General features: G+C 44.5%; 19 non-coding genes across 19 annotated transcripts; 2 read left to right on the top strand and 17 right to left on the bottom strand.

Annotated features, from left to right (window-relative positions):
* Window positions 1-810: 810 nt before the first annotated feature.
* Window positions 811-882, bottom strand: TRNAT-UGU (transfer RNA threonine (anticodon UGU)). The gene has a single exon. It is a non-coding gene; the product is annotated as a tRNA-Thr (tRNA).
* A 1,116-nt stretch (window positions 883-1,998) lies between these two features.
* On the bottom strand, window positions 1,999-2,080 carry TRNAS-GCU (transfer RNA serine (anticodon GCU)). Its single transcript has one exon. It is a non-coding gene; the product is annotated as a tRNA-Ser (tRNA).
* Window positions 2,081-3,614: 1,534 nt separating this feature from the next.
* On the bottom strand, window positions 3,615-3,686 carry TRNAT-UGU (transfer RNA threonine (anticodon UGU)). Its single transcript has one exon. It is a non-coding gene; the product is annotated as a tRNA-Thr (tRNA).
* Window positions 3,687-4,802: 1,116 nt separating this feature from the next.
* On the bottom strand, window positions 4,803-4,884 carry TRNAS-GCU (transfer RNA serine (anticodon GCU)). Its single transcript has one exon. It is a non-coding gene; the product is annotated as a tRNA-Ser (tRNA).
* Window positions 4,885-6,414: 1,530 nt separating this feature from the next.
* Window positions 6,415-6,486, bottom strand: TRNAT-UGU (transfer RNA threonine (anticodon UGU)). The gene has a single exon. It is a non-coding gene; the product is annotated as a tRNA-Thr (tRNA).
* A 1,116-nt stretch (window positions 6,487-7,602) lies between these two features.
* Window positions 7,603-7,684, bottom strand: TRNAS-GCU (transfer RNA serine (anticodon GCU)). Its single transcript has one exon. It is a non-coding gene; the product is annotated as a tRNA-Ser (tRNA).
* Window positions 7,685-7,976: 292 nt separating this feature from the next.
* On the top strand, window positions 7,977-8,071 carry TRNAI-UAU (transfer RNA isoleucine (anticodon UAU)). The gene is made up of 2 exons: window positions 7,977-8,014; window positions 8,036-8,071. It is a non-coding gene; the product is annotated as a tRNA-Ile (tRNA).
* Window positions 8,072-9,226: 1,155 nt separating this feature from the next.
* Window positions 9,227-9,298, bottom strand: TRNAT-UGU (transfer RNA threonine (anticodon UGU)). The gene has a single exon. It is a non-coding gene; the product is annotated as a tRNA-Thr (tRNA).
* A 1,116-nt stretch (window positions 9,299-10,414) lies between these two features.
* On the bottom strand, window positions 10,415-10,496 carry TRNAS-GCU (transfer RNA serine (anticodon GCU)). Its single transcript has one exon. It is a non-coding gene; the product is annotated as a tRNA-Ser (tRNA).
* Window positions 10,497-12,034: 1,538 nt separating this feature from the next.
* TRNAT-UGU (transfer RNA threonine (anticodon UGU)) lies at window positions 12,035-12,106 on the bottom strand. The gene has a single exon. It is a non-coding gene; the product is annotated as a tRNA-Thr (tRNA).
* Window positions 12,107-13,222: 1,116 nt separating this feature from the next.
* On the bottom strand, window positions 13,223-13,304 carry TRNAS-GCU (transfer RNA serine (anticodon GCU)). The gene has a single exon. It is a non-coding gene; the product is annotated as a tRNA-Ser (tRNA).
* Window positions 13,305-14,842: 1,538 nt separating this feature from the next.
* Window positions 14,843-14,914, bottom strand: TRNAT-UGU (transfer RNA threonine (anticodon UGU)). The gene has a single exon. It is a non-coding gene; the product is annotated as a tRNA-Thr (tRNA).
* Window positions 14,915-16,030: 1,116 nt separating this feature from the next.
* TRNAS-GCU (transfer RNA serine (anticodon GCU)) lies at window positions 16,031-16,112 on the bottom strand. Its single transcript has one exon. It is a non-coding gene; the product is annotated as a tRNA-Ser (tRNA).
* A 1,528-nt stretch (window positions 16,113-17,640) lies between these two features.
* On the bottom strand, window positions 17,641-17,712 carry TRNAT-UGU (transfer RNA threonine (anticodon UGU)). The gene has a single exon. It is a non-coding gene; the product is annotated as a tRNA-Thr (tRNA).
* A 1,116-nt stretch (window positions 17,713-18,828) lies between these two features.
* TRNAS-GCU (transfer RNA serine (anticodon GCU)) lies at window positions 18,829-18,910 on the bottom strand. The gene has a single exon. It is a non-coding gene; the product is annotated as a tRNA-Ser (tRNA).
* Window positions 18,911-19,202: 292 nt separating this feature from the next.
* On the top strand, window positions 19,203-19,297 carry TRNAI-UAU (transfer RNA isoleucine (anticodon UAU)). Its single transcript has 2 exons — window positions 19,203-19,240; window positions 19,262-19,297. It is a non-coding gene; the product is annotated as a tRNA-Ile (tRNA).
* A 1,144-nt stretch (window positions 19,298-20,441) lies between these two features.
* Window positions 20,442-20,513, bottom strand: TRNAT-UGU (transfer RNA threonine (anticodon UGU)). The gene has a single exon. It is a non-coding gene; the product is annotated as a tRNA-Thr (tRNA).
* Window positions 20,514-21,629: 1,116 nt separating this feature from the next.
* TRNAS-GCU (transfer RNA serine (anticodon GCU)) lies at window positions 21,630-21,711 on the bottom strand. Its single transcript has one exon. It is a non-coding gene; the product is annotated as a tRNA-Ser (tRNA).
* Window positions 21,712-23,239: 1,528 nt separating this feature from the next.
* Window positions 23,240-23,311, bottom strand: TRNAT-UGU (transfer RNA threonine (anticodon UGU)). Its single transcript has one exon. It is a non-coding gene; the product is annotated as a tRNA-Thr (tRNA).
* Window positions 23,312-24,114: the final 803 nt, after the last annotated feature.

The raw sequence follows: 24,114 nt of genomic DNA, 5'->3' as shown, positions 1-24,114 counted from the left end.
AGATAAATGCCCCCCAGCCTCTGGCCACCTGCAGCCCCCGGCCCGCCCTGCAGCGGTGTCCATACGCACCCCACATCACAGAGCACAGTCTGTACACAGGGCACACACACACACACTGCAAAGCACGCCGCCCCCCTCCAGCAGACACCTCTTGCTCTCTGCCCCGCCCCCTCCGGAAGATAGATGCCCCCAGCCTCTGGCCACCTGCAGGCCCCGGGTCGGTCTGTGCGCTTCTATCGATTGTGAGCTGAGTGAGCTGCTAATGCCCCATTAAGCAAGCCCGGAATGTTATTCTTTCGTGCTTCTGTGTCCTTCCCGCCCGCCCCAATAAACAAAGTAAGTCAGACCCCCCCAGGATATAGCGGCTTTGGTAAAAATGCCGCGATTTCTACGAAAAGTGCTGATTTCGCGGGCACTTTTGTAAAAATCGCGGCATTTTTACTAAAGTGCCAATTTCGCGGCAAATCGCGAAATCGCGATATCCTGGAGGGTCTGCTTTCTGTGGATGCAGACTCAGTCTGAACAGAGGTCATAGTCCTCGCTCTGACTTTCAAAGGAACTTCAAATATGCATGGCTTATTTGGCTTTGCCCGGCAGGGCTTGCCCGGCGGGGTGAGAATGGTGTTTGTCAGGCGTTCGTCAGGCGATCGGAAGGGGTGAGGCGATAGTTTATGGTTCAATGGTTTTCATGAAGTCTTTTTGATACGATGAAAGCAGGAAAGGGAAGCTTGTCAATAAGCAAACTTAAGACAAGGTGTGACTCCTAGAAAGAATGACTTGGAAACAACATACAGAAACTCACATATAAAAAGGCCCTGATGAGGCTTGAACTCATGACCCCTGGTTTACAAGACCAGTGCTCTGCCACTGAGCTACAAGGCCAGCCTGCCTGCAGTATGTAAATCGCTTCATGTATTCTTACTGCGGTATGAAGATATCTATGATTTTGAGACTCTGTATGGAAATGCAGTTGCATTTGAATGTCTACATGCGTGCACAAATTGAAGAGCATGCTTAAGACACTTTTCTTGGAAGTAGGAAAAACTCCATTTTGATTTGAGAACATAAGAGTATTCACATTTATGACCATACTGATAGCTCTAGTTAGTATGTCCACAATCAGTGACAGATAGAGAACTCACTTATTAGAAGTGATCTGTCTCTGTGGGGCAGACATATGTCAACAGTCATACACTTGAGATGGCTGAAACTTTAGGAGTAAGAGCTGCTTTCTTATCAGTCTATCTATCCAAACTGGTTAGAAGTAACCCTGGGCGTCCGAATCGGCTACGCCCACGGAGTAGGCGTAGTGTTGCCTTCTACGCATTTTGCGTAGACAGCGTAGCCGGCAACACTACGCCCACTCCGTGGGCGTAGCCGATTCGGCCGCCACCCACCTCCCTCCCGCCCTCCCCTACATACATTATTTAAGCAACTAACCTTAATAAAACAATTTTTAAAGCACTTACCATGTCCGGGGCTCTTCCGGGGCTCCCTCTTGGAATAGCGTCCCTTCCTGGATACCAATGCGCATGCGCGGCCTCCCGCGCATGGGCATTGGTATCCAGGATGACGCTATTCCAAGAGGGAGCCCCGGACGAGCCCCGGACACGGTGGGTGCTTTAAAATTGTTTTATTAAGGGTAGTTGCTTAAATAATGTATGTAGGGGAGAGCGGGAGGGAGGTGCGTAGTGGGGCTACGCGGAGTGCGGGAGTGGGCGTAGCTTCTCGCCCACTCCGCGTAGCTCCGCGGAGCCCCACTACGCCCACTACGACCAGGGTTAGTTAGAAGGCCAGGAGTGAGGGAAAGGCAATCCTCTGGACACTTCATGAAAGATCTAATTTCAATTAAGCACAAAACACTTCCCTTAATTTGACATAATTGCCAAAATGGAATAGTCAGTTGGGCCCTTCTAGTGGATTATGGCTGTGTCTTGAAAGAGAGTGTAATTGTACTACGAGACATGCCCACCTTCAAAAGAGTGTCTGATGGCGTTCCGACGAAGGTGGGATTCGAACCCACGCGTGCAGAGCACAATGGATTAGCAGTCCATCGCCTTAACCACTCGGCCACCTCGTCTGCCTTAGGTGACTATGTTTCATTTTTTAGGAAATTCTTACGATGTGCTAATTACAAATAATCATAAGTTTCTCCTAGACTGTGTCAGAACTGGCAAATATATGTGGTGTTCAATAGACAGAGCACATGATATAGCAGAATTATCAAATCTGTTCCATTAGGACTGTAGTTTTTAATAGTCATGATAACATGCTAGCATGTGAGTCGATCTTGCACAGTGAATAAGGGAGCAGTGCCAGTATCTACTTGGTCAGCTCTAGATGGCTCAACTGGGGAGGTATGAGAACAGTGAGCTCCAGTGGCGCAATGCGCGGTACTTATACAGCAGTACTTGCATTGAGGCATGCCGAGGTTGTGAGTTCGAGCCTCACCTGGAGCAGCTCACTGGTTTTTCATAAACCATTTCACTAAAAGTAAAGATTAAACTCAGGGGAAAGACGGCCCTTGCTAGAGAGTTTTTACTTCTTTTCAGGATCTGCGTGTCCGACTCTTCCAGGTGCAAATATCACAATCCTATTCGATGCTCCTTATAAACATTCCATGATGTGCCGTCTTGCATAGCATGCAAACACCACATCAGTGCATTTAAAAATACATTTGTAGAATAATAAATATGATGAAAACATTGTTGTCACGGGATAACCATATACTGAGGAGCTGCAAACAGTGCTGTATCAGCTACTTACAATACAATTTAACTGAAAGACATATCAAAAGAAGAGCGTCATCATATTAATGTTTCTAGTCAACATAAGAGTTGCACCATAGCAGCTTATGGTGCTTTCTGCTCAGATTGTGCCTCCAATCCCACATTGATTTTTTTTATTCTTTGCAGTTTAAAAAAACAATTCATGCTCAAAGTTAACTTTTTAAAACCATTCAACCTAATATATTTATTTATCTAACTTGTGAATGTGGTCCATGTTCTCTTTTCCTCATCCCCATCACGATACTCCTTTTCCTGAAATCAGGTTCACTTCTTTATCCAGCCCACCCATCCAAGGTCACCAAATCTATGAAGCGATTCTGCTTTTTCTCACATTCTCTCTATGTACAAGATACCTTGTATCATTTGAATGGACAGCAGGAGAGTCGGATATTTATGGTTAGTGGGGGTGGGGTTTTGAAGATTAACCTCATTTGCCTAAGAGCCGGGGCATCTGGGAGGAAAAGTATTTTAAGGGGGATGAAGTTCACATCTCCTTGGTGAAATTTCTAGATCCTTATTTCATCCTTTCTGTGGATGCAGACTCAGTCGGAACAGAGGTCATAGTCCTCGCTCTGACTTTCAAAGGAACTTCAAATATGCATGGCTTATTTGGCTTTGCCCGGCGGGGTGAGAATGGCGTTTGTCAGGCGTTCGTCAGGCGATCGGAAGGGGTGAGGCAATAGATTATGGTTCAATGGTTTTCATGAAGTCTTCTTGATACGATGAAAGCAGGAAAGGGAAGCTTGTCAATAAGCAAACTTAAGACAAGGTGTGACTCCTAGAAAGAATGACTTGGAAACAACATACAGAAACTCACATATAAAAAGGCCCGGATGAGGCTTGAACTCATGACCCCTGGTTTACAAGACCAGTGCTCTGCCACTGAGCTACAAGGCCAGCCTTCCTGCACTATGTAAATCGCTTCATGTATTCTTACTGCGGTATGAAGATATCTATGATTTTGAGACTCTGTATGGAAATGCAGTTGCATTTGAATGTCTACATGCGTGCACAAATTGAAGAGCATGCTTAAGACACTTTTCATGGAAGTAGGAAAAACTCCATTTTGATTTGAGAACATAAGAGTATTCACATTTATGACCATACTGATAGCTCTAGTTAGTATGTCCACAATCAGTGACAGATAGAGAACTCACTTATTAGAAGTGATCTGTCTCTGTGGGGCAGACATATGTCAACAGTCATACACTTGAGATGGCTGAAACTTTAGGAGTAAGAGCTGCTTTCTTATCAGTCTATCTATCCAAACTGGTTAGAAGTAACCCTGGGCGTCCGAATCGGCTACGCCCACGGAGTAGGCGTAGTGTTGCCTTCTACGCATTTTGCGTAGACAGCGTAGCCGGCAACACTACGCCCACTCCGTGTGCGTAGCCAATTCGGCCGCCACCCGCCTCCCTCCCGCCCTCCCCTACATACATTATTTAAGCAACTAACCTTAATAAAACAATTTTTAAAGCACTTACCATGTCCGGGGCTCTTCCGGGGCTCCCTCTTGGAATAGCGTCCCTTCCTGGATACCAATGCGCATGCGCGGCCTCCCGCGCATGCGCATTGGTATCCAGGATGACGCTATTCCAAGAGGGAGCCCCGGACGAGCCCCGGACACGGTAAGTGCTTTAAAATTGTTTTATTAAGGGTAGTTGCTTAAATAATGTATGTAGGGGAGAGCGGGAGGGAGGTGCGTAGTGGGGCTACGCGGAGTGCGGGAGTGGGCGTAGCTTCTCGCCCACTCCGCGTAGCTCCGCGGAGCCCCACTACGCCCACTACGACCAGGGTTAGTTAGAAGGCCAGGAGTGAGGGAAAGGCAATCCTCTGGACACTTCATGAAAGATCTAATTTCAATTAAGCACAAAATACTTCCCTTAATTTGACATAATTGCCAAAATGGAATAGTCAGTTGGGCCCTTCTAGTGGATTATGGCTGTGTCTTGAAAGAGAGTGTAATTGTACTACGAGACATGCCCACCTTCAAAAGAGTGTCTGATGGCGTTCCGACGAAGGTGGGATTCGAACCCACGCGTGCAGGGAACAATGGATTAGCAGTCCATCGCCTTAACCACTCAGCCACCTCGTCTGCCTTAGGTGACTATGTTTCATTTTTTAGGAAATTCTTACGATGTGCTAATTACAAATAATCATAAGTTTCTCCTAGACTGTGTCAGAACTGGCAAATATATGTGGTGTTCAATAGACAGAGCACATGATATAGCAGAATTATCAAATCTGTTCCATTAGGACTGTAGTTTTTAATAGTCATGATAACATGCTAGCATGTGAGTCGATCTTGCACAGTGAATAAGGGAGCAGTGCCAGTATCTACTTGGTCAGCTCTAGATGGCTCAACTGGGGAGGAATGAGAACAGTGAGCTCCAGTGGCGCAATCGGTTAGCGGTACTTATACAGCAGTACTTGCATTGAGGCATGCCGAGGTTGTTGTGAGTTCGAGCCTCACCTGGAGCAGCTTACTGGTTTTTCATAAACCATTTCACTAAAAGTAAAGATTAAACTCAGGGGAAAGACGGCCCTTGCTAGAGAGTTTTTACTTCTTTTCAGGCTCTGCGTGTCCGACTCTTCCAGGTGCAAATATCACAATCCTATTCGATGCTCCTTATAAACATTCCATGATGTGCCGTCTTACATAGCATGCAAACACCACATCAGTGCATTTAAAAATACATTTGTAGAATAATAAATATGATGAAAACATTGTTGTCACGGGATAACCATATACTGAGGAGCTGCAAACAGTGCTGTATCAGCTACTTACAATAAAATTTTACTGAAAGACATATCAAAAGAAGAGCGTCATCATATTAATGTTTCTAGTCAACATAAGAGTTGCACCATAGCAGCTTATGGTGCTTTCTGCTCACATTGTGCCTCCAATCCCACATTGATTTTTTTTATTCTTTGCAGTTTAAAAAAACAATTCATGCTCAAAGTTAACTTTTTAAAACCATTCAACCTAATATATTTATTTCTCTAACTTGTGAATGTGGTCCATGTTCTCTTTTCCTCATCCCCATCACGATACTCCTTTTCCCGAAATCAGGTTCACTTCTTTATCCAGCCCACCCATCCAAGGTCACCAAATCTATGAAGCGATTCTGCTTTTTCTCACATTCTCTCTATGTACAAGATACCTTGTATCATTTGAATGGACAGCAGGAGAGTCGGATATTTATGGTTAGTGGGGGTGGGGTTTTGAAGATTAACCTCATTTGCCTAAGAGCCGGGGCATCTGGGAGGAAAAGTATTTTAAGGGGGATGAAGTTCACATCTCCTTGGTGAAATTTCTAGATCCTTATTTCATCCTTTCTGTGGATGCAGACTCAGTCTGAACAGAGGTCATAGTCCTCGCTCTGACTTTCAAAGGAACTTCAAATATGCATGGCTTATTTAGCTTTGCCCGGCGGGGTGAGAATGGCGTTTGTCAGGCGATCGGAAGGGGTGAGGCCATAGTTTATGGTTCAATGGTTTTCATGAAGTCTTCTTGATACGATGAAAGCAGGAAAGGGAAGCTTGTCAATAAGCAAACTTAAGACAAGGTGTGACTCCTAGAAAGAATGACTTGGAAACAACATACAGAAACTCACATATAAAAAGGCCCTGATGAGGCTTGAACTCATGACCCCTGGTTTACAAGACCAGTGCTCTGCCACTGAGCTACAAGGCCAGCCTGCCTGCAGTATGTAAATCGCTTCATGTATTCTTACTGCGGTATGAAGATATCTATGATTTTGAGACTCTGTATGGAAATGCAGTTGCATTTGAATGTCTACATGCGTGCACAAATTGAAGAGCATGCTTAAGACACTTTTCTTGGAAGTAGGAAAAACTCCATTTTGATTTGAGAACATAAGAGTATTCACATTTATGACCATACTGATAGCTCTAGTTAGTATGTCCACAATCAGTGACAGATAGAGAACTCACTTATTAGAAGTGATCTGTCTCTGTGGGGCAGACATATGTCAACAGTCATACACTTGAGATGGCTGAAACTTTAGGAGTAAGAGCTGCTTTCTTATCAGTCTATCTATCCAAACTGGTTAGAAGTAACCCTGGGCGTCCGAATCGGCTACGCCCACGGAGTAGGCGTAGTGTTGCCTTCTACGCATTTTGCGTAGACAGCGTAGCCGGCAACACTACGCCCACTCCGTGTGCGTAGCCGATTCGGCCGCCACCCGCCTCCCTCCCACCCTCCCCTACATACATTATTTAAGCAACTAACCTTAATAAAACAATTTTTAAAGCACTTACCATGTCCGGGGCTCTTCCGGGGCTCCCTCTTGGAATAGCGTCCCTTCCTGGATACCAATGCGCATGCGCGGCCTCCCGCGCATGCGCATTGGTATCCAGGACGACGCTATTCCAAGAGGGAGCCCCGGACGAGCCCCGGACACGGTAAGTGCTTTAAAATTGTTTTATGAAGGGTAGTTGCTTAAATAATGTATGTAGGGGAGAGCGGGAGGGAGGTGCGTAGTGGGGCTACGCGGAGTGCGGGAGTGGGCATAGCTTCTCGCCCACTCCGCGTAGCTCCGCGGAGCCCCACTACGCCCACTACAACCAGGGTTAGTTAGAAGGCCAGGAGTGAGGGAAAGGCAATCCTCTGGACACTTCATGAAAGATCTAATTTCAATTAAGCACAAAACACTTCCCTTAATTTGACATAATTGCCAAAATGGAATAGTCAGTTGGGCCCTTCTAGTGGATTATGGCTGTGTCTTGAAAGAGAGTGTAATTGTACTACGAGACATGCCCACCTTCAAAAGAGTGTCTGATGGCGTTCCGACGAAGGTGGGATTCGAACCCACGCGTGCAGAGCACAATGGATTAGCAGTCCATCGCCTTAACCACTCGGCCACCTCGTCTGCCTTAGGTGACTATGTTTCATTTTTTAGGAAATTCTTACGATGTGCTAATTACAAATAATCATAAGTTTCTCCTAGACTGTGTCAGAACTGGCAAATATATGTGGTGTTCAATAGACAGAGCACATGATATAGCAGAATTATCAAATCTGTTCCATTAGGACTGTAGTTTTTAATAGTCATGATAACATGCTAGCATGTGAGTCGATCTTGCACAGTGAATAAGGGAGCAGTGCCAGTATCTACTTGGTCAGCTCTAGATGGCTCAACTGGGGAGGTATGAGCACAGTGAGCTCCAGTGGCGCAATCGGTTAGCGCGCGGTACTTATACAGCAGTACTTGCATTGAGGCATGCCGAGGTTGTGAGTTCGAGCCTCACCTGGAGCAGCGTACTGGTTTTTCATAAACCATTTCACTAAAAGTAAAGATTAAACTCAGGGGAAAGACGGCCCTTGCTAGAGAGTTTTTACTTCTTTTCAGGATCTGCGTGTCCGACTCTTCCAGGTGCAAATATCACAATCCTATTCGATGCTCCTTATAAACATTCCATGATGTGCCGTCTTGCATAGCATGCAAACACCACATCAGTGCATTTAAAAATACATTTGTAGAATAATAAATATGATGAAAACATTGTTGTCACGGGATAACCATATACTGAGGAGCTGCAAACAGTGCTGTATCAGCTACTTACAATACAATTTAACTGAAAGACATATCAAAAGAAGAGCGTCATCATATTAATGTTTCTAGTCAACATAAGAGTTGCACCATAGCAGCTTATGGTGCTTTCTGCTCAGATTGTGCCTCCAATCCCACATTGATTTTTTTTATTCTTTGCAGTTTAAAAAAACAATTCATGCTCAAAGTTAACTTTTTAAAACCATTCAACCTAATATATTTATTTATCTAACTTGTGAATGTGGTCCATGTTCTCTTTTCCTCATCCCCATCACGATACTCCTTTTCCTGAAATCAGGTTCACTTCTTTATCCAGCCCACCCATCCAAGGTCACCAAATCTATGAAGCGATTCTGCTTTTTCTCACATTCTCTCTATGTACAAGATACCTTGTATCATTTGAATGGACAGCAGGAGAGTCGGATATTTATGGTTAGTGGGGGTGGGGTTTTGAAGATTAACCTCATTTGCCTAAGCGCCGGGGCATCTGGGAGGAAAAGTATTTTAAGGGGGATGAAGTTCACATCTCCTTGGTGAAATTTCTAGATCCTTATTTCATCCTTTCTGTGGATGCAGACTCAGTCGGAACAGAGGTCATAGTCCTCGCTCTGACTTTCAAAGGAACTTCAAATATGCATGGCTTATTTGGCTTTGCCCGGCGGGGTGAGAATGGCGTTTGTCAGGCGTTCGTCAGGCGATCGGAAGGGGTGAGGCAATAGATTATGGTTCAATGGTTTTCATGAAGTCTTCTTGATACGATGAAAGCAGGAAAGGGAAGCTTGTCAATAAGCAAACTTAAGACAAGGTGTGACTCCTAGAAAGAATGACTTGGAAACAACATACAGAAACTCACATATAAAAAGGCCCGGATGAGGCTTGAACTCATGACCCCTGGTTTACAAGACCAGTGCTCTGCCACTGAGCTACAAGGCCAGCCTTCCTGCACTATGTAAATCGCTTCATGTATTCTTACTGCGGTATGAAGATATCTATGATTTTGAGACTCTGTATGGAAATGCAGTTGCATTTGAATGTCTACATGCGTGCACAAATTGAAGAGCATGCTTAAGACACTTTTCATGGAAGTAGGAAAAACTCCATTTTGATTTGAGAACATAAGAGTATTCACATTTATGACCATACTGATAGCTCTAGTTAGTATGTCCACAATCAGTGACAGATAGAGAACTCACTTATTAGAAGTGATCTGTCTCTGTGGGGCAGACATATGTCAACAGTCATACACTTGAGATGGCTGAAACTTTAGGAGTAAGAGCTGCTTTCTTATCAGTCTATCTATCCAAACTGGTTAGAAGTAACCCTGGGCGTCCGAATCGGCTACGCCCACGGAGTAGGCGTAGTGTTGCCTTCTACGCATTTTGCGTAGACAGCGTAGCCGGCAACACTACGCCCACTCCGTGTGCGTAGCCAATTCGGCCGCCACCCGCCTCCCTCCCGCCCTCCCCTACATACATTATTTAAGCAACTAACCTTAATAAAACAATTTTTAAAGCACTTACCATGTCCGGGGCTCTTCCGGGGCTCCCTCTTGGAATAGCGTCCCTTCCTGGATACCAATGCGCATGCGCGGCCTCCCGCGCATGCGCATTGGTATCCAGGATGACGCTATTCCAAGAGGGAGCCCCGGACGAGCCCCGGACACGGTAAGTGCTTTAAAATTGTTTTATTAAGGGTAGTTGCTTAAATAATGTATGTAGGGGAGAGCGGGAGGGAGGTGCGTAGTGGGGCTACGCGGAGTGCGGGAGTGGGCGTAGCTTCTCGCCCACTCCGCGTAGCTCCGCGGAGCCCCACTACGCCCACTACGACCAGGGTTAGTTAGAAGGCCAGGAGTGAGGGAAAGGCAATCCTCTGGACACTTCATGAAAGATCTAATTTCAATTAAGCACAAAATACTTCCCTTAATTTGACATAATTGCCAAAATGGAATAGTCAGTTGGGCCCTTCTAGTGGATTATGGCTGTGTCTTGAAAGAGAGTGTAATTGTACTACGAGACATGCCCACCTTCAAAAGAGTGTCTGATGGCGTTCCGACGAAGGTGGGATTCGAACCCACGCGTGCAGGGCACAATGGATTAGCAGTCCATCGCCTTAACCACTCAGCCACCTCGTCTGCCTTAGGTGACTATGTTTCATTTTTTAGGAAATTCTTACGATGTGCTAATTACAAATAATCATAAGTTTCTCCTAGACTGTGTCAGAACTGGCAAATATATGTGGTGTTCAATAGACAGAGCACATGATATAGCAGAATTATCAAATCTGTTCCATTAGGACTGTAGTTTTTAATAGTCATGATAACATGCTAGCATGTGAGTCGATCTTGCACAGTGAATAAGGGAGCAGTGCCAGTATCTACTTGGTCAGCTCTAGATGGCTCAACTGGGGAGGAATGAGAACAGTGAGCTCCAGTGGCGCAATCGGTTAGCGGTACTTATACAGCAGTACTTGCATTGAGGCATGCCGAGGTTGTGAGTTCGAGCCTCACCTGGAGCAGCTTACTGGTTTTTCATAAACCATTTCACTAAAAGTAAAGATTAAACTCAGGGGAAAGACGGCCCTTGCTAGAGAGTTTTTACTTCTTTTCAGGCTCTGCGTGTCCGACTCTTCCAGGTGCAAATATCACAATCCTATTCGATGCTCCTTATAAACATTCCATGATGTGCCGTCTTACATAGCATGCAAACACCACATCAGTGCATTTAAAAATACATTTGTAGAATAATAAATATGATGAAAACATTGTTGTCACGGGATAACCATATACTGAGGAGCTGCAAACAGTGCTGTATCAGCTACTTACAATACAATTTAACTGAAAGACATATCAAAAGAAGAGCGTCATCATATTAATGTTTCTAGTCAACATAAGAGTTGCACCATAGCAGCTTATGGTGCTTTCTGCTCAGATTGTGCCTCCAATCCCACATTGATTTTTTTTATTCTTTGCAGTTTAAAAAAACAATTCATGCTCAAAGTTAACTTTTTAAAACCATTCAACCTAATATATTTATTTATCTAACTTGTGAATGTGGTCCATGTTCTCTTTTCCTCATCCCCATCACGATACTCCTTTTCCTGAAATCAGGTTCACTTCTTTATCCAGCCCACCCATCCAAGGTCACCAAATCTATGAAGCGATTCTGCTTTTTCTCACATTCTCTCTATGTACAAGATACCTTGTATCATTTGAATGGACAGCAGGAGAGTCGGATATTTATGGTTAGTGGGGGTGGGGTTTTGAAGATTAACCTCATTTGCCTAAGAGCCGGGGCATCTGGGAGGAAAAGTATTTTAAGGGGGATGAAGTTCACATCTCCTTGGTGAAATTTCTAGATCCTTATTTCATCCTTTCTGTGGATGCAGACTCAGTCGGAACAGAGGTCATAGTCCTCGCTCTGACTTTCAAAGGAACTTCAAATATGCATGGCTTATTTGGCTTTGCCCGGCGGGGTGAGAATGGCGTTTGTCAGGCGTTCGTCAGGCGATCGGAAGGGGTGAGGCAATAGATTATGGTTCAATGGTTTTCATGAAGTCTTCTTGATACGATGAAAGCAGGAAAGGGAAGCTTGTCAATAAGCAAACTTAAGACAAGGTGTGACTCCTAGAAAGAATGACTTGGAAACAACATACAGAAACTCACATATAAAAAGGCCCGGATGAGGCTTGAACTCATGACCCCTGGTTTACAAGACCAGTGCTCTGCCACTGAGCTACAAGGCCAGCCTTCCTGCACTATGTAAATCGCTTCATGTATTCTTACTGCGGTATGAAGATATCTATGATTTTGAGACTCTGTATGGAAATGCAGTTGCATTTGAATGTCTACATGCGTGCACAAATTGAAGAGCATGCTTAAGACACTTTTCATGGAAGTAGGAAAAACTCCATTTTGATTTGAGAACATAAGAGTATTCACATTTATGACCATACTGATAGCTCTAGTTAGTATGTCCACAATCAGTGACAGATAGAGAACTCACTTATTAGAAGTGATCTGTCTCTGTGGGGCAGACATATGTCAACAGTCATACACTTGAGATGGCTGAAACTTTAGGAGTAAGAGCTGCTTTCTTATCAGTCTATCTATCCAAACTGGTTAGAAGTAACCCTGGGCGTCCGAATCGGCTACGCCCACGGAGTAGGCGTAGTGTTGCCTTCTACGCATTTTGCGTAGACAGCGTAGCCGGCAACACTACGCCCACTCCGTGTGCGTAGCCAATTCGGCCGCCACCCGCCTCCCTCCCGCCCTCCCCTACATACATTATTTAAGCAACTAACCTTAATAAAACAATTTTTAAAGCACTTACCATGTCCGGGGCTCTTCCGGGGCTCCCTCTTGGAATAGCGTCCCTTCCTGGATACCAATGCGCATGCGCGGCCTCCCGCGCATGCGCATTGGTATCCAGGATGACGCTATTCCAAGAGGGAGCCCCGGACGAGCCCCGGACACGGTAAGTGCTTTAAAATTGTTTTATTAAGGGTAGTTGCTTAAATAATGTATGTAGGGGAGAGCGGGAGGGAGGTGCGTAGTGGGGATACGCGGAGTGCGGGAGTGGGCGTAGCTTCTCGCCCACTCCGCGTAGCTCCGCGGAGCCCCACTACGCCCACTACGACCAGGGTTAGTTAGAAGGCCAGGAGTGAGGGAAAGGCAATCCTCTGGACACTTCATGAAAGATCTAATTTCAATTAAGCACAAAATACTTCCCTTAATTTGACATAATTGCCAAAATGGAATAGTCAGTTGGGCCCTTCTAGTGGATTATGGCTGTGTCTTGAAAGAGAGTGTAATTGTACTACGAGACATGCCCACCTTCAAAAGAGTGTCTGATGGCGTTCCGACGAAGGTGGGATTCGAACCCACGCGTGCAGGGCACAATGGATTAGCAGTCCATCGCCTTAACCACTCAGCCACCTCGTCTGCCTTAGGTGACTATGTTTCATTTTTTAGGAAATTCTTACGATGTGCTAATTACAAATAATCATAAGTTTCTCCTAGACTGTGTCAGAACTGGCAAATATATGTGGTGTTCAATAGACAGAGCACATGATATAGCAGAATTATCAAATCTGTTCCATTAGGACTGTAGTTTTTAATAGTCATGATAACATGCTAGCATGTGAGTCGATCTTGCACAGTGAATAAGGGAGCAGTGCCAGTATCTACTTGGTCAGCTCTAGATGGCTCAACTGGGGAGGAATGAGAACAGTGAGCTCCAGTGGCGCAATCGGTTAGCGGTACTTATACAGCAGTACTTGCATTGAGGCATGCCGAGGTTGTGAGTTCGAGCCTCACCTGGAGCAGCTTACTGGTTTTTCATAAACCATTTCACTAAAAGTAAAGATTAAACTCAGGGGAAAGACGGCCCTTGCTAGAGAGTTTTTACTTCTTTTCAGGCTCTGCGTGTCCGACTCTTCCAGGTGCAAATATCACAATCCTATTCGATGCTCCTTATAAACATTCCATGATGTGCCGTCTTACATAGCATGCAAACACCACATCAGTGCATTTAAAAATACATTTGTAGAATAATAAATATGATGAAAACATTGTTGTCACGGGATAACCATATACTGAGGAGCTGCAAACAGTGCTGTATCAGCTACTTACAATACAATTTAACTGAAAGACATATCAAAAGAAGAGCGTCATCATATTAATGTTTCTAGTCAACATAAGAGTTGCACCATAGCAGCTTATGGTGCTTTCTGCTCAGATTGTGCCTCCAATCCCACATTGATTTTTTTTATTCTTTGCAGTTTAAAAAAACAATTCATGCTCAAAGTTAACTTTTTAAAACCATTCAACCTAATATATTTATTTATCTAACTTGTGAATGTGGTCCATGTTCTCTTTTCCTCATCCCCATCACGATACTCCTTTTCCTGAAATCAGGTTCACTTCTTTATCCAGCCCACCCATCCAAGGTCACCAAATCTATGAAGCGATTCTGCTTTTTCTCACATTCTCTCTATGTACAAGATACCTTGTATCATTTGAATGGACAGCAGGAGAGTCGGATATTTATGGTTAGTGGGGGTGGGGTTTTGAAGATTAACCTCATTTGCCTAAGAGCCGGGGCATCTGGGAGGAAAAGTATTTTAAGGGGGATGAAGTTCACATCTCCTTGGTGAAATTTCTAGATCCTTATTTCATCCTTTCTGTGGATGCAGACTCAGTCGGAACAGAGGTCATAGTCCTCGCTCTGACTTTCAAAGGAACTTCAAATATGCATGGCTTATTTGGCTTTGCCCGGCGGGGTGAGAATGGCGTTTGTCAGGCGTTCGTCAGGCGATCGGAAGGGGTGAGGCAATAGATTATGGTTCAATGGTTTTCATGAAGTCTTCTTGATACGATGAAAGCAGGAAAGGGAAGCTTGTCAATAAGCAAACTTAAGACAAGGTGTGACTCCTAGAAAGAATGACTTGGAAACAACATACAGAAACTCACATATAAAAAGGCCCGGATGAGGCTTGAACTCATGACCCCTGGTTTACAAGACCAGTGCTCTGCCACTGAGCTACAAGGCCAGCCTTCCTGCACTATGTAAATCGCTTCATGTATTCTTACTGCGGTATGAAGATATCTATGATTTTGAGACTCTGTATGGAAATGCAGTTGCATTTGAATGTCTACATGCGTGCACAAATTGAAGAGCATGCTTAAGACACTTTTCATGGAAGTAGGAAAAACTCCATTTTGATTTGAGAACATAAGAGTATTCACATTTATGACCATACTGATAGCTCTAGTTAGTATGTCCACAATCAGTGACAGATAGAGAACTCACTTATTAGAAGTGATCTGTCTCTGTGGGGCAGACATATGTCAACAGTCATACACTTGAGATGGCTGAAACTTTAGGAGTAAGAGCTGCTTTCTTATCAGTCTATCTATCCAAACTGGTTAGAAGTAACCCTGGGCGTCCGAATCGGCTACGCCCACGGAGTAGGCGTAGTGTTGCCTTCTACGCATTTTGCGTAGACAGCGTAGCCGGCAACACTACGCCCACTCCGTGTGCGTAGCCAATTCGGCCGCCACCCGCCTCCCTCCCGCCCTCCCCTACATACATTATTTAAGCAACTAACCTTAATAAAACAATTTTTAAAGCACTTACCATGTCCGGGGCTCTTCCGGGGCTCCCTCTTGGAATAGCGTCCCTTCCTGGATACCAATGCGCATGCGCGGCCTCCCGCGCATGCGCATTGGTATCCAGGATGACGCTATTCCAAGAGGGAGCCTCGGACGAGCCCCGGACACGGTAAGTGCTTTAAAATTGTTTTATTAAGGGTAGTTGCTTAAATAATGTATGTAGGGGAGAGCGGGAGGGAGGTGCGTAGTGGGGCTACGCGGAGTGCGGGAGTGGGCGTAGCTTCTCGCCCACTCCGCGTAGCTCCGCGGAGCCCCACTACGCCCACTACGACCAGGGTTAGTTAGAAGGCCAGGAGTGAGGGAAAGGCAATCCTCTGGACACTTCATGAAAGATCTAATTTCAATTAAGCACAAAATACTTCCCTTAATTTGACATAATTGCCAAAATGGAATAGTCAGTTGGGCCCTTCTAGTGGATTATGGCTGTGTCTTGAAAGAGAGTGTAATTGTACTACGAGACATGCCCACCTTCAAAAGAGTGTCTGATGGCGTTCCGACGAAGGTGGGATTCGAACCCACGCGTGCAGGGCACAATGGATTAGCAGTCCATCGCCTTAACCACTCAGCCACCTCGTCTGCCTTAGGTGACTATGTTTCATTTTTTAGGAAATTCTTACGATGTGCTAATTACAAATAATCATAAGTTTCTCCTAGACTGTGTCAGAACTGGCAAATATATGTGGTGTTCAATAGACAGAGCACATGATATAGCAGAATTATCAAATCTGTTCCATTAGGACTGTAGTTTTTAATAGTCATGATAACATGCTAGCATGTGAGTCGATCTTGCACAGTGAATAAGGGAGCAGTGCCAGTATCTACTTGGTCAGCTCTAGATGGCTCAACTGGGGAGGAATGAGAACAGTGAGCTCCAGTGGCGCAATCGGTTAGCGGTACTTATACAGCAGTACTTGCATTGAGGCATGCCGAGGTTGTGAGTTCGAGCCTCACCTGGAGCAGCTTACTGGTTTTTCATAAACCATTTCACTAAAAGTAAAGATTAAACTCAGGGGAAAGACGGCCCTTGCTAGAGAGTTTTTACTTCTTTTCAGGCTCTGCGTGTCCGACTCTTCCAGGTGCAAATATCACAATCCTATTCGATGCTCCTTATAAACATTCCATGATGTGCCGTCTTACATAGCATGCAAACACCACATCAGTGCATTTAAAAATACATTTGTAGAATAATAAATATGATGAAAACATTGTTGTCACGGGATAACCATATACTGAGGAGCTGCAAACAGTGCTGTATCAGCTACTTACAATAAAATTTTACTGAAAGACATATCAAAAGAAGAGCGTCATCATATTAATGTTTCTAGTCAACATAAGAGTTGCACCATAGCAGCTTATGGTGCTTTCTGCTCACATTGTGCCTCCAATCCCACATTGATTTTTTTTATTCTTTGCAGTTTAAAAAACACAATTCATGCTCAAAGTTAACTTTTTAAAACCATTCAACCTAATATATTTATTTCTCTAACTTGTGAATGTGGTCCATGTTCTCTTTTCCTCATCCCCATCACGATACTCCTTTTCCCGAAATCAGGTTCACTTCTTTATCCAGCCCACCCATCCAAGGTCACCAAATCTATGAAGCGATTCTGCTTTTTCTCACATTCTCTCTATGTACAAGATACCTTGTATCATTTGAATGGACAGCAGGAGAGTCGGATATTTATGGTTAGTGGGGGTGGGGTTTTGAAGATTAACCTCATTTGCCTAAGAGCCGGGGCATCTGGGAGGAAAAGTATTTTAAGGGGGATGAAGTTCACATCTCCTTGGTGAAATTTCTAGATCCTTATTTCATCCTTTCTGTGGATGCAGACTCAGTCTGAACAGAGGTCATAGTCCTCGCTCTGACTTTCAAAGGAACTTCAAATATGCATGGCTTATTTAGCTTTGCCCGGCGGGGTGAGAATGGCGTTTGTCAGGCGATCGGAAGGGGTGAGGCCATAGTTTATGGTTCAATGGTTTTCATGAAGTCTTCTTGATACGATGAAAGCAGGAAAGGGAAGCTTGTCAATAAGCAAACTTAAGACAAGGTGTGACTCCTAGAAAGAATGACTTGGAAACAACATACAGAAACTCACATATAAAAAGGCCCTGATGAGGCTTGAACTCATGACCCCTGGTTTACAAGACCAGTGCTCTGCCACTGAGCTACAAGGCCAGCCTGCCTGCAGTATGTAAATCGCTTCATGTATTCTTACTGCGGTATGAAGATATCTATGATTTTGAGACTCTGTATGGAAATGCAGTTGCATTTGAATGTCTACATGCATGCACAAATTGAAGAGCATGCTTAAGACACTTTTCTTGGAAGTAGGAAAAACTCCATTTTGATTTGAGAACATAAGAGTATTCACATTTATGACCATACTGATAGCTCTAGTTAGTATGTCCACAATCAGTGACAGATAGAGAACTCACTTATTAGAAGTGATCTGTCTCTGTGGGGCAGACATATGTCAACAGTCATACACTTGAGATGGCTGAAACTTTAGGAGTAAGAGCTGCTTTCTTATCAGTCTATCTATCCAAACTGGTTAGAAGTAACCCTGGGCGTCCGAATCGGCTACGCCCACGGAGTAGGCGTAGTGTTGCCTTCTACGCATTTTGCGTAGACAGCGTAGCCGGCAACACTACGCCCACTCCGTGGGCGTAGCCGATTCGGCCGCCACCCGCCTCCCTCCCGCCCTCCCCTACATACATTATTTAAGCAACTAACCTTAATAAAACAATTTTTAAAGCACTTACCATGTCCGGGGCTCTTCTGGGGCTCCCTCTTGGAATAGCGTCCCTTCCTGGATACCAATGCGCATGCGCGGCCTCCCGCGCATGGGCATTGGTATCCAGGACGACGCTATTCCAAGAGGGAGCCCCGGACGAGCCCCGGACACGGTAAGTGCTTTAAAATTGTTTTATTAAGGGTAGTTGCTTAAATAATGTATGTAGGGGAGAGCGGGAGGGAGGTGCGTAGTGGGGCTACGCGGAGTGCGGGAGTGGGCGTAGCTTCTCGCCCACTCCGCGTAGCTCCGCGGAGCCCCACTACGCCCACTACGACCAGGGTTAGTTAGAAGGCCAGGAGTGAGGGAAAGGCAATCCTCTGGACACTTCATGAAAGATCTAATTTCAATTAAGCACAAAACACTTCCCTTAATTTGACATAATTGCCAAAATGGAATAGTCAGTTGGGCCCTTCTAGTGGATTATGGCTGTGTCTTGAAAGAGAGTGTAATTGTACTACGAGACATGCCCACCTTCAAAAGAGTGTCTGATGGCGTTCCGACGAAGGTGGGATTCGAACCCACGCGTGCAGAGCACAATGGATTAGCAGTCCATCGCCTTAACCACTCGGCCACCTCGTCTGCCTTAGGTGACTATGTTTCATTTTTTAGGAAATTCTTACGATGTGCTAATTACAAATAATCATAAGTTTCTCCTAGACTGTGTCAGAACTGGCAAATATATGTGGTGTTCAATAGACAGAGCACATGATATAGCAGAATTATCAAATCTGTTCCATTAGGACTGTAGTTTTTAATAGTCATGATAACATGCTAGCATGTGAGTCGATCTTGCACAGTGAATAAGGGAGCAGTGCCAGTATCTACTTGGTCAGCTCTAGATGGCTCAACTGGGGAGGTATGAGAACAGTGAGCTCCAGTGGCGCAATCGGTTAGCGCGCGGTACTTATACAGCAGTACTTGCATTGAGGCATGCCGAGGTTGTGAGTTCGAGCCTCACCTGGAGCAGCTTACTGGTTTTTCATAAACCATTTCACTAAAAGTAAAGATTAAACTCAGGGGAAAGACGGCCCTTGCTAGAGAGTTTTTACTTCTTTTCAGGATCTGCGTGTCCGACTCTTCCAGGTGCAAATATCACAATCCTATTCGATGCTCCTTATAAACATTCCATGATGTGCCGTCTTGCATAGCATGCAAACACCACATCAGTGCATTTAAAAATACATTTGTAGAATAATAAATATGATGAAAACATTGTTGTCACGGGATAACCATATACTGAGGAGCTGCAAACAGTGCTGTATCAGCTACTTACAGTAAAATTTAACTGAAAGACATATCAAAAGAAGAGCGTCATCATATTAATGTTTCTAGTCAACATAAGAGTTGCACCATAGCAACTTATGGTGCTTTCTGCTCAGATTGTGCCTCCAATCCCACATTGATTTTTTTTATTCTTTGCAGTTTAAAAAAACAATTCATGCTCAAAGTTAACTTTTTAAAACCATTCAACCTAATATATTTATTTCTCTAACTTGTGAATGTGGTCCATGTTCTCTTTTCCTCATCCCCATCACGATACTCCTTTTCCCGAAATCAGGTTCACTTCTTTATCCAGCCCACCCATCCAAGGTCACCAAATCTATGAAGCGATTCTGCTTTTTCTCACATTCTCTCTATGTACAAGATACCTTGTATCATTTGAATGGACAGCAGGAGAGTCGGATATTTATGGTTAGTGGGGGTGGGGTTTTGAAGATTAACCTCATTTGCCTAAGAGCCGGGGCATCTGGGAGGAAAAGTATTTTAAGGGGGATGAAGTTCACATCTCCTTGGTGAAATTTCTAGATCCTTATTTCATCCTTTCTGTGGATGCAGACTCAGTCTGAACAGAGGTCATAGTCCTCGCTCTGACTTTCAAAGGAACTTCAAATATGCATGGCTTATTTAGCTTTGCCCGGCGGGGTGAGAATGGCGTTTGTCAGGCGATCGGAAGGGGTGAGGCCATAGTTTATGGTTCAATGGTTTTCATGAAGTCTTCTTGATACGATGAAAGCAGGAAAGGGAAGCTTGTCAATAAGCAAACTTAAGACAAGGTGTGACTCCTAGAAAGAATGACTTGGAAACAACATACAGAAACTCACATATAAAAAGGCCCTGATGAGGCTTGAACTCATGACCCCTGGTTTACAAGACCAGTGCTCTGCCACTGAGCTACAAGGCCAGCATGCCTGCAGTATGTAAATCGCTTCATGTATTCTTACTGCGGTATGAAGATATCTATGATTTTGAGACTCTGTATGGAAATGCAGTTGCATTTGAATGTCTACATGCATGCACAAATTGAAGAGCATGCTTAAGACACTTTTCTTGGAAGTAGGAAAAACTCCATTTTGATTTGAGAACATAAGAGTATTCACATTTATGACCATACTGATAGCTCTAGTTAGTATGTCCACAATCAGTGACAGATAGAGAACTCACTTATTAGAAGTGATCTGTCTCTGTGGGGCAGACATATGTCAACAGTCATACACTTGAGATGGCTGAAACTTTAGGAGTAAGAGCTGCTTTCTTATCAGTCTATCTATCCAAACTGGTTAGAAGTAACCCTGGGCGTCCGAATCGGCTACGCCCACGGAGTAGGTGTAGTGTTGCCTTCTACGCATTTTGCGTAGACAGCGTAGCCGGCAACACTACGCCCACTCCGTGTGCGTAGCCGATTCGGCCGCCACCCGCCTCCCTCCCGCCCTCCCCTACATACATTATTTAAGCAACTAACCTTAATAAAACAATTTTTAAAGCACTTACCATGTCCGGGGCTCTTCCGGGGCTCCCTCTTGGAATAGCGTCCCTTCCTGGATACCAATGCGCATGCGCGGCCTCCCGCGCATGCGCATTGGTATCCAGGATGACGCTATTCCAAGAGGGAGCCTCGGACGAGCCCCGGACACGGTAAGTGCTTTAAAATTGTTTTATTAAGGGTAGTTGCTTAAATAATGTATGTAGGGGAGAGCGGGAGGGAGGTGCGTAGTGGGGCTACGCGGAGTGCGGGAGTGGGCGTAGCTTCTCGCCCACTCCGCGTAGCTCCGCGGAGCCCCACTACGCCCACTACGACCAGGGTTAGTTAGAAGGCCAGGAGTGAGGGAAAGGCAATCCTCTGGACACTTCATGAAAGATCTAATTTCAATTAAGCACAAAATACTTCCCTTAATTTGACATAATTGCCAAAATGGAATAGTCAGTTGGGCCCTTCTAGTGGATTATGGCTGTGTCTTGAAAGAGAGTGTAATTGTACTACGAGACATGCCCACCTTCAAAAGAGTGTCTGATGGCGTTCCGACGAAGGTGGGATTCGAACCCACGCGTGCAGGGCACAATGGATTAGCAGTCCATCGCCTTAACCACTCAGCCACCTCGTCTGCCTTAGGTGACTATGTTTCATTTTTTAGGAAATTCTTACGATGTGCTAATTACAAATAATCATAAGTTTCTCCTAGACTGTGTCAGAACTGGCAAATATATGTGGTGTTCAATAGACAGAGCACATGATATAGCAGAATTATCAAATCTGTTCCATTAGGACTGTAGTTTTTAATAGTCATGATAACATGCTAGCATGTGAGTCGATCTTGCACAGTGAATAAGGGAGCAGTGCCAGTATCTACTTGGTCAGCTCTAGATGGCTCAACTGGGGAGGAATGAGAACAGTGAGCTCCAGTGGCGCAATCGGTTAGCGGTACTTATACAGCAGTACTTGCATTGAGGCATGCCGAGGTTGTGAGTTCGAGCCTCACCTGGAGCAGCTTACTGGTTTTTCATAAACCATTTCACTAAAAGTAAAGATTAAACTCAGGGGAAAGACGGCCCTTGCTAGAGAGTTTTTACTTCTTTTCAGGCTCTGCGTGTCCGACTCTTCCAGGTGCAAATATCACAATCCTATTCGATGCTCCTTATAAACATTCCATGATGTGCCGTCTTACATAGCATGCAAACACCACATCAGTGCATTTAAAAATACATTTGTAGAATAATAAATATGATGAAAACATTGTTGTCACGGGATAACCATATACTGAGGAGCTGCAAACAGTGCTGTATCAGCTACTTACAATAAAATTTTACTGAAAGACATATCAAAAGAAGAGCGTCATCATATTAATGTTTCTAGTCAACATAAGAGTTGCACCATAGCAGCTTATGGTGCTTTCTGCTCACATTGTGCCTCCAATCCCACATTGATTTTTTTTATTCTTTGCAGTTTAAAAAACACAATTCATGCTCAAAGTTAACTTTTTAAAACCATTCAACCTAATATATTTATTTCTCTAACTTGTGAATGTGGTCCATGTTCTCTTTTCCTCATCCCCATCACGATACTCCTTTTCCCGAAATCAGGTTCACTTCTTTATCCAGCCCACCCATCCAAGGTCACCAAATCTATGAAGCGATTCTGCTTTTTCTCACATTCTCTCTATGTACAAGATACCTTGTATCATTTGAATGGACAGCAGGAGAGTCGGATATTTATGGTTAGTGGGGGTGGGGTTTTGAAGATTAACCTCATTTGCCTAAGAGCCGGGGCATCTGGGAGGAAAAGTATTTTAAGGGGGATGAAGTTCACATCTCCTTGGTGAAATTTCTAGATCCTTATTTCATCCTTTCTGTGGATGCAGACTCAGTCTGAACAGAGGTCATAGTCCTCGCTCTGACTTTCAAAGGAACTTCAAATATGCATGGCTTATTTAGCTTTGCCCGGCGGGGTGAGAATGGCGTTTGTCAGGCGATCGGAAGGGGTGAGGCCATAGTTTATGGTTCAATGGTTTTCATGAAGTCTTCTTGATACGATGAAAGCAGGAAAGGGAAGCTTGTCAATAAGCAAACTTAAGACAAGGTGTGACTCCTAGAAAGAATGACTTGGAAACAACATACAGAAACTCACATATAAAAAGGCCCTGATGAGGCTTGAACTCATGACCCCTGGTTTACAAGACCAGTGCTCTGCCACTGAGCTACAAGGCCAGCCTACCTGCAGTATGTAAATCGCTTCATGTATTCTTACTGCGGTATGAAGATATCTATGATTTTGAGACTCTGTATGGAAATGCAGTTGCATTTGAATGTCTACATGCATGCACAAATTGAAGAGCATGCTTAAGACACTTTTCTTGGAAGTAGGAAAAACTCCATTTTGATTTGAGAACATAAGAGTATTCACATTTATGACCATACTGATAGCTCTAGTTAGTATGTCCACAATCAGTGACAGATAGAGAACTCACTTATTAGAAGTGATCTGTCTCTGTGGGGCAGACATATGTCAACAGTCATACACTTGAGATGGCTGAAACTTTAGGAGTAAGAGCTGCTTTCTTATCAGTCTATCTATCCAAACTGGTTAGAAGTAACCCTGGGCGTCCGAATCGGCTACGCCCACGGAGTAGGCGTAGTGTTGCCTTCTACGCATTTTGCGTAGACAGCGTAGCCGGCAACACTACGCCCACTCCGTGGGCGTAGCCGATTCGGCCGCCACCCGCCTCCCTCCCGCCCTCCCCTACATACATTATTTAAGCAACTAACCTTAATAAAACAATTTTTAAAGCACTTACCATGTCCGGGGCTCTTCTGGGGCTCCCTCTTGGAATAGCGTCCCTTCCTGGATACCAATGCGCATGCGCGGCCTCCCGCGCATGGGCATTGGTATCCAGGACGACGCTATTCCAAGAGGGAGCCCCGGACGAGCCCCGGACACGGTAAGTGCTTTAAAATTGTTTTATTAAGGGTAGTTGCTTAAATAATGTATGTAGGGGAGAGCGGGAGGGAGG

The sequence above is a fragment of the Lissotriton helveticus genome, chromosome 5_1 (genome assembly GCF_964261635.1).
Source record: "Lissotriton helveticus chromosome 5_1, aLisHel1.1, whole genome shotgun sequence".
NCBI classification, from domain to species: domain Eukaryota; kingdom Metazoa; phylum Chordata; class Amphibia; order Caudata; family Salamandridae; genus Lissotriton; species Lissotriton helveticus.
This window is presented reverse-complemented; position numbering and strand designations above follow the sequence as displayed.